The following is an 11,509-nucleotide window of genomic DNA, read 5'->3' as shown; positions in this document are numbered from 1 at the left end:
ATGACTATCTACTGGACGACCAAGAAGTAATAGAAAAAGCACAGAAGAAATTGACGGAATATTTTGTGGACAACTGTAATAAAGGGACAAAAATAAATGTTGTCTGGGACGCAAGTAAAGCAGTAATGAGAGGATTCTTTATTCAACAGAATTCAATTAAGAATAAAAACAAAGAAAAGAAGAAAAAAGAAATTTTGAAGCAAATAATGGACAACGAACAGAAATTAATCAGGCACCCGAACAACACAAAGGCAAGAGAAAACATTAAAATATTACAAAGCCAATTTGCAATGATAATAAACAAAGAGGTTGAATGGAATATCAAAAGACTGAGACAAAACAACTTTGAACATGCGAATAAATCCGGCAAATGGTTGGCATGGCAAATTAAAAAAAGGAAAGAACAAAGCACAATAAACAAAATTATGGTGGAAGGAAAAGAGACAGTCAACCCGAAAGAGATTAGAAAGGGGTTTTTGGACTATTATAGAGGACTATATAAGAAGAAAGAGAAAAATAATTTGAGAAAAATTGAGAGATATCTAAAAGATAAAAAGGTGCAAAAGATCCCGACTGAGAAAAAACAGTGGTTAAATACCCCAATAGAAGAGGAGGAAATAAAGGAAGCTATAAAAGATTTGAAAAGGGGGAAAGCTCCAGGGCCAGATGGATTCACCGCAGGATATTACAAAGAAATGAAATCTATTGTACTATCGCCGTTGAGGGAAGTAATGAACAACATTTTAAAAGAAAGAGACATCCCGGAAACCTGGAAAGAAGCATTTATTACATTTTTACCAAAACAGGACTCAGACTTAACCCAAGTTAAAAATTATAGACCGATATCATTGTTGAATACAGACTATAAGATATTTGCAGGGATACTTGCGAAAAGACTGAAAAGAATATTACGAGACTATATCCACAAAGACCAAGCTGGTTTCCTTCCAGGCAGACAGATGAAAGATAATATAAGAAATGTAATCAATTTAATGGAATATCTGTCTGTCAGGATTGATAAACAAGCTATGATGATGTTTGTGGATGCAGAGAAAGCATTCGATAATATAGCTTGGGAGTTTATGTTGAGAAACTTGGAACATATGGAAATAGGTGAAGATTTCTTCAATGGAATAAAGGCAATTTACACAGAACAAAGAGCTAAACTTATAATAAATAATGTTATTACAGAAGAATTGAAAATCTCTAAAGGAACAAGACAAGGATGCCCACTTTCGCCATTATTATTCATAACGGTGTTAGAAGTTCTTCTGAATTCGATAAGACAAAATGAAAACATAAAAGGGGTAATGATTGGGCAAAATGAATATAAAATTAAAGCATTTGCAGATGACCTGGTGGTAACAATAGAAGAGCCAACAACTACGGCCAAGGAGGTGGTAGAGGAGATGGACAAGTTTGGAGAAGTGGCAGGTTTCAAATTAAATAAGAAAAAAACCAAAATGATCGTAAAGAATATGGACCAAAGTGGAATCGAAACAATGCAACAACAACTGGAGATAGAGGCGGTTAAAAAAGTGAAATATCTGGGAATATGGCTAACTCCGAAAAATATTGACCTATTTCAAAACAACTATGTACCAGTGTGGAATGCAATTAAGAAGGACCTGGAAGTGTGGGGAAGAATGAAATTCTCATTATGGGGAAGAATCTCCATAATTAAAATGAACGTGTTGCCAAGAATGTTATTTTTGTTCCAGACTATCCCCATAATTAAGGGGATTAGCCTATTTAAAGAATGGCAAAGAATGATCTCAAGATACATATGGCAGGGCAAAAAGCCGAGAATACAATATAAACTTCTAACAGATATAAGACAAAGAGGAGGCTTTGCCCTGCCGGATCTGAAACTATACTACGAGGCATCATGTCTTTGCTGGTTGAAAGAATGGATAAAATTAGAGAATAAGGAACTGTTAGATCTAGAAGGATATGATAATAGATTTGGTTGGCATGCGTATTTGTGGAAGGATAAGAAAAAAGTACATAAAGGTTTTGGAGACCACATCTTCCGAGGCCCATTAATAGAAGTCTGGGATAGGTATAAAAACCTATTAGAACCTAAAATACCACACTGGTTATCACCATTAGAGGTCATGAGTGTCAAAAGAACCAATATGAGAGGTGATTGGGCGACATATAGCCAATTGCTAGTGAAAGAAGGAGGAAAATGGAAGATGAAACCATATGAACAAGTCAAAAAATATGTCTATGATTGGTTGCATTACTATCAGGTGAATGAAATGTTTAGGAAAGATGTAAGAGAATGGGGTTATATAGATAAAGACTCAACATTTCAGTCTGAAATAGTCAATAAGGAGGTTAAAACCCTCTCAAAAATGTATAACTTGCTGTTAGAATGGAATTTAAAAGATGAAGGGGTAAAGTCGGTTATGATTCATTGGGCCAGAGACTTTGGCTATAATATACAATTGGTAGAGTGGGAAAAATTATGGAAAGAGAATTTAAAATTTACCGCATGCATGTCACTGAAAGAGAATGTGATGAAAATGTTTTACAGGTGGTATATAACACCAGTAAAACTGGCAAAAATGTATAAGACTTGTAATAAGTGTTGGAAATGTAAAGAAAATGTGGGTTCTTTCTATCATATGTGGTGGGAATGTAAGAGAGTGAAAGAATTCTGGGAACTGATATATAATGAATTGAAGAAGATTTTGAAGTATACTTTTACAAAGAAACCAGAGATCTTTCTGCTCGGTATTTTAGGAAAAGAAATTAAGAGAAAGGACAGTAAATTTTTTCAATATGCAGTGACTGCAGCAAGAATGCTACTGGCGCAGAGGTGGAAACAACAAGAAATACCGACACTCGAAGAATGGAGGTCTAAGTTGTTAGACTATGCTGAATTGGATAAGATGACTGGAAAGATTAGGTACCTAAGAGACCAAAAGTTTACAGAAAACTGGGGGAAATTTGTTAAATATCTGGAGAGCCTAAGTGATGGACAAATAACGCTAGAAGGTTTTAAAAGAGCACTGTGAATATTTGAGAGACATTGTCTAAAGGAAGGTGAAGGAAAAATATATTTAATGGCAATGAGTAAAAAAGGAAATGCGAAAATTTAAATATGGCCACGAAAGATTTGCGGAAAAGCTGAGGGAAGTACAAATTAAGAACTAAGAGTTTGAAATATGAAATGTGAAATATATTTTATTTGTTTGTTATATTTTGTTGTAAATTAATAAAAAATTATTTAAAAAATAAAAATAAAAGCATTTAAAGCACACACACACACACACACACACACATATGTTTATATATATATGTTTTCATATATGTTGGAAGCTGCCCAGAGTGGCTGGGGCCACCCAGTAAGATGTGTGGGGTATAAATAGTAAAATTATCATTATGGAATGGGATGTCCCTATTTTAATTGGAGAAATGGTTGAGAGCATCCAGATCAACTTTACATGTCTGGATAGACAAGCTCATTGCAAGCATTTACCTTTATCATATTTGATTCTTCTTCCAAGAAATTTAAAGGGGTTATCCACTTTTATCCTGCCAACATAAAGCAGATACGGTGAGACACAAAGACAAGTCAAGGCTAGTGAGTTTCATGGCTCAGCAAACATTGGAACATGGCTGTGCGCAGTGCAGGATTAAAACAGAAAAGTAAAAGCTTTTATTTCCAGTGTTTTACAATAAGGGCTCCCCCACCCTCCAATTCTGTTTTAAAGCACACACCATTAAAAGATATAAATTAGTATCGCAAAATACAGCACATGGGGTTGGAGATTATCTCATGTGTGGTAAATTGTGAAACCACATTCCAGTCCAGTCAGTCGAAACGTATTTCTTTCCAAGTTTCTTGGTGGCCCATGGCTTTTAGCAAATAAAGTTTGCCCAAGCTATGTTGGCAGTCCTATGGCTATCAGTGGGTAGCTGGACGGATCATGGGTGGATTAGGCAGCCGGTGCTTGTGGTATATGCCCGGTTAGGAACAGGAGGGCCTGCGGGTCTTACTTTGGCACAGAGTCAGGTCTGCACTCCTGCCTGTTTGCCCAGCAGTGCTGAGTGCTGTGTGACCTATTAGTTGGAATTAATTCAATAGAACTATTTGTTGATTCCTCTGTTTTGAGGGGGGGGGGAGGGAAAGCTGTACTGAAAGCACTGTTTTGCTTTTTAAATAAAAGGAATGCATTTTGCGCTTCTGGCATTCTTTCTGATCTGCAGGAGAGACAGGTCCGCTGGTATTGTACCAAGAACTACCGCTGAAAATACGACACATTGCTGCATTCAGATTAGTAAAAATGTTGTTGTTGTTTAATAAAATCATGATAGAATAGGACTAAAAGGCACCCAAGCACAGGTCTGTTAGGGGCCAAATGAGACAACAACAACAACAACAACAACAACAACAACAACAATAATAATAATAATTTATTATTTATACCCCGCCCATCTGGCTGAGTTTCCCCAGCCACTCTGGGCGTCTCCCAATCAAGTGTTAAAAACAGTACAGCGTTAGATATTAAAAACTTCCCTGAACAGGGCTGCCTTAAGATGTCTTCTGAATGTCAGGTAGTTGTTTATCTTTTTGACATCTGGTGGGAAGGCGTTCCACAGGGCGGGCGCCACTGTCTGGTTCCCTGTAGCCTCGCAATGAGGGAACCATCAGAAGGCCCTCAGAGCTGGATCTCAGTGTCCGGGCTGAACGATGGGGGTGGAGACGCTCCTTCAGGTTAATATGTTAATATGTCGTTTGTCTTTGAATGTAGAATTTATTTGTGTGTGTTTAAAGAAACAGCCAGAATGGGTGAGGGGCGGGCAATTTTGATGGCGTCCCAGCAGGGCTTTTATCAGCCAGAACTCACTGGAACTCAGTTCCAGCACCTGGCAGTGTTGCATCCTTCACAGTTGCCCAGCACACACACCCCAGACAGGACCAGGGACTGGGCACAGAGATTAAACAAAACCAGTCCAACCCTCGCTGCTGCTGCGGCTCGACAGGTGTGGGGCATGGAGGGTCCATGAGCCCACCCACACAGGGGGGAGCCCAGGCAGCCGATGAGGCCCTGGGCGGGCACATCCTCCCAGCACTGGTCATGCAAACATTCAGCAAGGGGGGCCCTTGCTGGCACCTTTCAGGTGGGACCAATTGCCATTATAAGAGAACAAGGGAGACAATTGTGGTGGGTTCTGGCACGTTTCCCCCCTAGAAAACTAGCACCGGGCCCCAGGCATGGGGTAAGTGAGCCTTAGTCCTTTCCCATCTGCTGTGGTCCCAATCCAGATCATGTGGGATGTAAAACACAAGAGCAGTCAATTACAACATTCCTAGAGTGTACATGTTTAGACATGGGGAGGGATGTTTGTCCAGCCAGCAGGTAAACTTCCTGTTTCCCTTTGGGCTGGGACAGACTTCCTCCGCATGTGACTAGAGGTGGGTGTGGCCTCACCTGTGCAGGTAACAACAAAAGCACAGGGCAGGGGCAGCCATCTCTCTCTCACTTTTCTTCCTTCGAAGAAGTAACATCTACTAAGCTAAAGATGCCCTCTTGGCTCCCAGCCAAGAGAGGACAAAGGGACTATCTTCCTATAAGATAGATTCTAAATGTATATTACTTCATTAAGCATAAGTCTGCCTTCTGGGATCTGATTGTGAACAGAATGTAAGTAAACTCTTTTTAAACTTTGTAAAGGACTGTGCCATGTCTTCTATTTTATGATCGAATAAGGGGAAATTACCAGAATAGTTATTATAGAAGCTTAAGCAAGCCTGAGCAAACGCTGCTGTTGCAAACTTAAAATAAAGGAGAATGTATTACTCTGCTGATATTTGGGAACTTGTTAACACAAGTTGGATCAGGATATAATCACACAATATATCCTCTCCTGCACCCCTATCATTCCCACAGATCAGGCCTCGGTGCCCCTGCAATCCCCAAAGAGGAAAAAAGCTCCCATTCACTTTGAAGACCCTCTCTCTCCCACGTCTTCCCTGCACTGGCTAATAATAATAATAATAATAATAATAATAATAATAATAATAATAATAATTTATTTATACCCCGCCCATCTGGCTGGGTTTCCCCAGCCACTCTGGGCAGCTTCCAACCGAATATTAAAAACAATACAGTTGTCTTTTAAAAGTAAAATGGTTGTTTATTGCCTTGACATCTGCTGGGAGGGCGTTCCACAGGGCGGGCGCCACTACCGAGAAGGCCCTCTGCCTGGTTCCCTGTAAGCTCACTTCTCTCAGTGAGGGAACCGCCAGAAAGCCCTCGGCACTGGGCGTCAGTGTTCTGCAAATAAATGAAAACCTTCTGCGGTCGTGTGCATTTTTGTCCTTGGGATGCAAAGTTTAGAACAGTTTAATTCTTTTATTTGGTTGGTTAACTGACAGAAGAGGCAAGTTTTGCTTGATAGGATTAAGCATTAAGGAAATAACTTGGAGTGACTCTTGTACCCCAAAGTGGAAATACAGAAGTGAGAGATAGCGAGGCTTAGTAGGAGCACCAGGCCAGGCAGAGTGGTATCACCGCCTGCAGGCAGACACAGCAAAACCAGTAAATACTGATGACAGCAGAAGGAAAGGTACTCCTAGCCATCGATTGTCACTGTTTTGCCCAGCATCTTTTGAGAAAACTCATTGTATAACAAAGTGTGTTCTTCCTCATGGAGAGCACGTGTTGTGGTGGGGGCTGACAAGACACCTCGCTGTTGCTGGGCAAAAGAGTTTGGCCATCTTTAAGCAGGGGTGGGCTGTTACTGGGGAGATTTATATGTTGCCATTTATTGATTGACAGCCCTGTTTGTTAAATACACTGCAGGCAGTGACGAGCTTCCTCCTTCGCTGTGTGCTTTGGATCACCTGCCCTCCCTCCCTAATGTTAGGCTGTTTGCTTGACCTTGCTGTGCCTGTCATGGGTTCATCTGCTTTGGGGCAGGGGCCTGGTAGGAATTTTGTCCATTTGGCTGATTGGCTGGTGCCATTTGGTTTTTGCCTGCTGAGTAGCAAATCATCACAACTTGTAAGGCTGCGGTTAGGCATTGGTTTGGGAATTGGTTGCTGGAGGGGTATGGATTTGGCTGTGCCTGCCCCTCCAAAATGCTGCTGCTGCAAGGGTTTTCCATTAAAGGAACCCAGGGGCTCACCATGCTTTTGTCCGAACCCCCTGGCAAGGGTCTAGGGCCACGCAAGAGCCCCTGGGAGCATTCTGGGGAGAGGTGAGGCATGGTTCCCAGTCCCGTCTCTCTCCCCAGGTGACTTACCCTTTCTGACTTCGCAGGGGGTGTGAATGTCAGAGCTGTCTCCATGCGGGGTCAGTTAGTCACTACCAATACCTAAGCAACCACTCACATTGCTGTATTTTTAATAAAGTTGTGGCCAAAATTATGCCAAAAACCTTAAACAAAAATCAAGTGTCATTGTGTTCTTATTTGGGATGTCTTGGGGACCTCGACACGCGAAGACTGCTGAAGTTCCTAATCCTTTCACAATTCACCTGGATTTAGTAGTCACTAAAGGTAACTTCTGCACTATAGTGTTATGTATAATCTAACAGGTGACTTAAAAAAGAAAACAACCACAGAAAAGCAAAAACACGTTATTTTGTGCCAGGCACTGACAGAGACGTGAGTAGAATTGGAATCTGTCCAGAAATGACTAATTAGTGTACCACTCAACTCCCATCACCTGTCTGGCCCAATTCAGCTGAATGCCACAATTGAATATTTACATTCTCAAAAGCCAATGACACCACTCTGCCAGCTTACATCCCCCACCCCTACAAAATTCTGATATCTGCATTCAAGAGCATAAATTCTCTCTATATATTTTTTAAAAAAAACACTTAAGAACTTTGTGTGTGTAAAATTAATGCTGCTTGGTAATGAAAATGGCAATACAATTTATTAAATAGCTGGTACTTAAATTATTCAATTTTCTCATTAATTCTGCGGTATGTGCCTAGCTTCAGCAATTACTTGTTCATTAATAAGGGACATTCCTTGCAATATATTTATAGCAAGCCGACCGCAGAAGAAGCAGTCCTGATTGAAGTAGTCATAGAAATCAATGCATGCATGACAGGAAAATCAAGGAAGGGAAAGTGGCAGTATTCTCTGCATGGAAAAGGTTCCAGATCCAATCCCTGGAACACTCGAGACCTGCCATCAATCAGAGCCAACAGTATTGAACTGAATGGACCAGTGTTCTGGCTTGGTATAAGGCATCTTCCTATGTCCCCAAGATTCCAATAGTCTTCTGCAGAGAGAACAAAATGTATTGTTTGCCTTCTCCTCCCATCTGTATTTACGAAAAATTGTTTGCAAAATTCCCTCCCACTCCCCAAACAACCTGTTACATCCAAACCTTGTTTTCACTAAGCTGCTCAACCTGCATCTGGTAGTGTGGAATAAAAACGGCTTCTCAAATTTTTCGAGAGTATTTGAGGGCATCAGAATCCTCCCCCCATATTCTGATGACCTCAAATACTCTGGAAAAAAATTGAGAAGCCATTTTTATTATTGGGAAAGAGATATTTGCCAAATGGTTTATTAACCCCCTCAGAAAATTTCAGCTCACTTTGTGTTGAAGAAAAATCTGTTGTTAGTCTGTATTGGTCTGTGAAGGAAGCAGGGATCTAAGGGAGGAACAGAAAGAGGACCTAAGCCTGTACTATCTGTTAAGTTGTGGGTGAACATATCAGACGACACAGCGATTCTTCAAACAGCTCTTGTTTATTCACAGGCCAGAACAGAACTGAACTGAAGGGTTCAGCCAGCCTGCTTATATAGAGCTCCACTACAACGCAACTGTAACCACTTTCTGTAACTATCCAATCACTGAACGTCACTTTCAATACCTCATTTGCATATGTGGACCTGAGTGAAAACTATTTACAGTATCCCCCTGCTGGCCCAGGGTGAGAACTTCAGTACATAACACTTGCTTCAATGATATTAAGATAATATTTATATTTATTGGTTGGTTGGTTACAGTTATATACCACCTTTTTGCTAAGGCACCCAAGATTATTTACAATCTCAAAGGACTAAAATAACAGGAGAGGAGGAACCAGCTGGAGCAGGCCCTCTTGTTATCTGTGTCTCCATCCCTCATCCTCTTCTTAAAAACAAAAACAAAAATTAAACAACATTAGAACTGGATCACAGTTGCACCCAAAATTCATGGAAATGAGGGAGACCATTTGGTCTGGGACAACTGAATTCTCCAATAGTTCAGAAAGGGCTGAGGAGGGTTGGGGGAATGGCAGAAAACTGTTTTCTGACAAATTTAAACTCCATCCTAGGCCACCCCTCACAAACTAGACATCAGTGGGGAAGTTTGTCACCAACCTTCTTTCAAATATGCTAATTTTCTGTGGGCAAGATTGTGTTGTCGCAGTCCAGGCAGAAGTTTATCACCTCAGCAAAGACCTTTACTCTTTGGGGAAAGCATTCATTTTAAATGTGCTTTAAATGTATGGGGCAGATGTGACCTAAGTAACAGAAAACTGACATGGAACAGGACTAGGCTTGTCAGTCCGAAGGTCGGCTGTTTGAATCCCCATGACGGAATGAGCTCCCAGTGTGATGTAGTGGTTAAGAGCAGTGGACTCATAATCTGGTGAACCAGGTTTGTGTCCCCACTCCACCACATGCAGCTGCTGGGTGACCTTGGGCCACTCACACTTCTTTGAAGTCTCTCAGCCCCACTCACCTCACAGAGTGCTTGTTGTGGAGGAGGAAGGGAAAGGAGAATGTTAGCCGCTTTGAGACTCCTTCAGGTAGTGATAAAGCGGGATATCAAATCCAAGCTCCTCTTCTTCTTCTGTCCCAGCTCCTGCCAACCTAGCAGTTCAAAAGCACACTAGTGCAAGTAGATAAATAGGTACCACTGCAGTGGGAAGGTAAACAGCATTTCCATGTGCTCTGGTTTCCATCCCATTGTGCCAGAAGCAGTTTAGTCATGCTGGCCACATGACCTGTAAAGCTGTCTCTGGACAAACACCAGCTCCCTGGGCCTGAAAGCGAGATGAGTGTCGCAACCCCATAGTCGCCTTTGACTGGATTTAACCTTCCAGGGGTCCTTTACCTTTTTTACGTAGTATCGTTTGTCCAGGTGAAGAAATGGGTTTCTGTGTAGCAAGTTTAAAACTGACTCAACCCCCCCCCCTTTTCTTCTTTCAAAAGAGAGCATTTTAAAATGCGTAAAACTTGAGCTGTTGAGCAAAAACATAATACGGACACAACTGCATAAACAAGCTCTCTCCTTTATCAGTCACGGCAAGGGATGACCCTGGCTCTCTAGAGGAACAAAGAAAACACGTCAGCACTTTATCTTTTGTGCTGACCACAGAAATACGTGCAGACTGATGTCCAGGGAAAATGCCAAAAGCATGTTCCCGGAGATTATGACCTCTTCCCAGATAAGAGGAGGACGAAGTAGATCCTTTTATGGTCAGAAGTACAGGAAGTAAGATCCTTTTATGGTTGAGAGTACCAGAGCAGCAACATATGTGATGTCAACCTGCGTACATAGGCTGGCGTGGTTGGGCTCCTAGGGGAGAAGGGAGAGGGTGCCTGGAGGATATATATACTGCATGAAACCTGTCATTTCTTTGGACTTGCTGTGGACTCACCACGCAAGTGCCTTCTGCTATCTGGAGAGCAGAATAAACTCTTTCTTTGAACCAGCTCGGTGTCATTTGACTTCCTTCTTCCTGTCCCGGAGCAACGCAGACCCAATCAGTGAACTCCAATAAGGCTACACAGGCATTCATGCTAAAGTGCAAATAAATCTGTGTGGCTGCTACATCCACAACCTGGAAACAGTCTCAGCCAATATCCTCTTGGCAACTTTGTTGAACACTTCCAGTCTGAAAACTAGACTACCTTTTCCAGTCCTTTTTGCTCAAACTAGATTAAATGCAGCTGTTCCCAATCTCCTTGTCCATGGACACTTTCTCACCTTCCGAGGTGCTCCAAAATGACCCTGTTTGCAGCTGCAATGATCTGCTTTACAGGTCCCATAATAATTACCCCCCTTAGTGACCAAGTCACATCCACAGTAACGGGAAGCTTTGAATAATAGGTCATCCTGGCTAATAACCCCATTATATTAGACAATTCAATAGTGCACTCGGTGACGGAAGTCAGAGTTTTCTTTGGGGAATCTAACCCACATAGAATACTGAGACAGCAAGGTGCCCAAAATGGTTATAAAAAGCCATTTCTCTAATAAAATAATTGCGCCATTTGAAGTGTTTTGTCGCTTCAAGATATCGCTCTGTCCTCTTGGATTTGACTGTGTCAGAGGCTTTTGAAGCAATTTACAAGATAGTTTGGGTGGAAGTCGATTGTGAGCTAAATAGGTTATTATACTAAGGAAAGGACTACATGACAGAGGGTGAAGTAATTTTTAAAATGGGCCTGCTAGCGGTTGGCTGAGATGTCAGGTGTTATCTATAAACGTAAAGATACAAGGACAAAGCTGGCACTGAATAACACTTTG

The sequence above is a fragment of the Podarcis tiliguerta genome (assembly GCF_965153285.1).
Source record: "Podarcis tiliguerta genome assembly, chromosome: 9".
In the NCBI taxonomy this organism is placed as follows: Eukaryota; Metazoa; Chordata; class Lepidosauria; order Squamata; family Lacertidae; genus Podarcis; species Podarcis tiliguerta.
The sequence above is the reverse complement of the archived record's forward strand: the minus strand, read 5'-3'. Positions refer to the sequence as shown.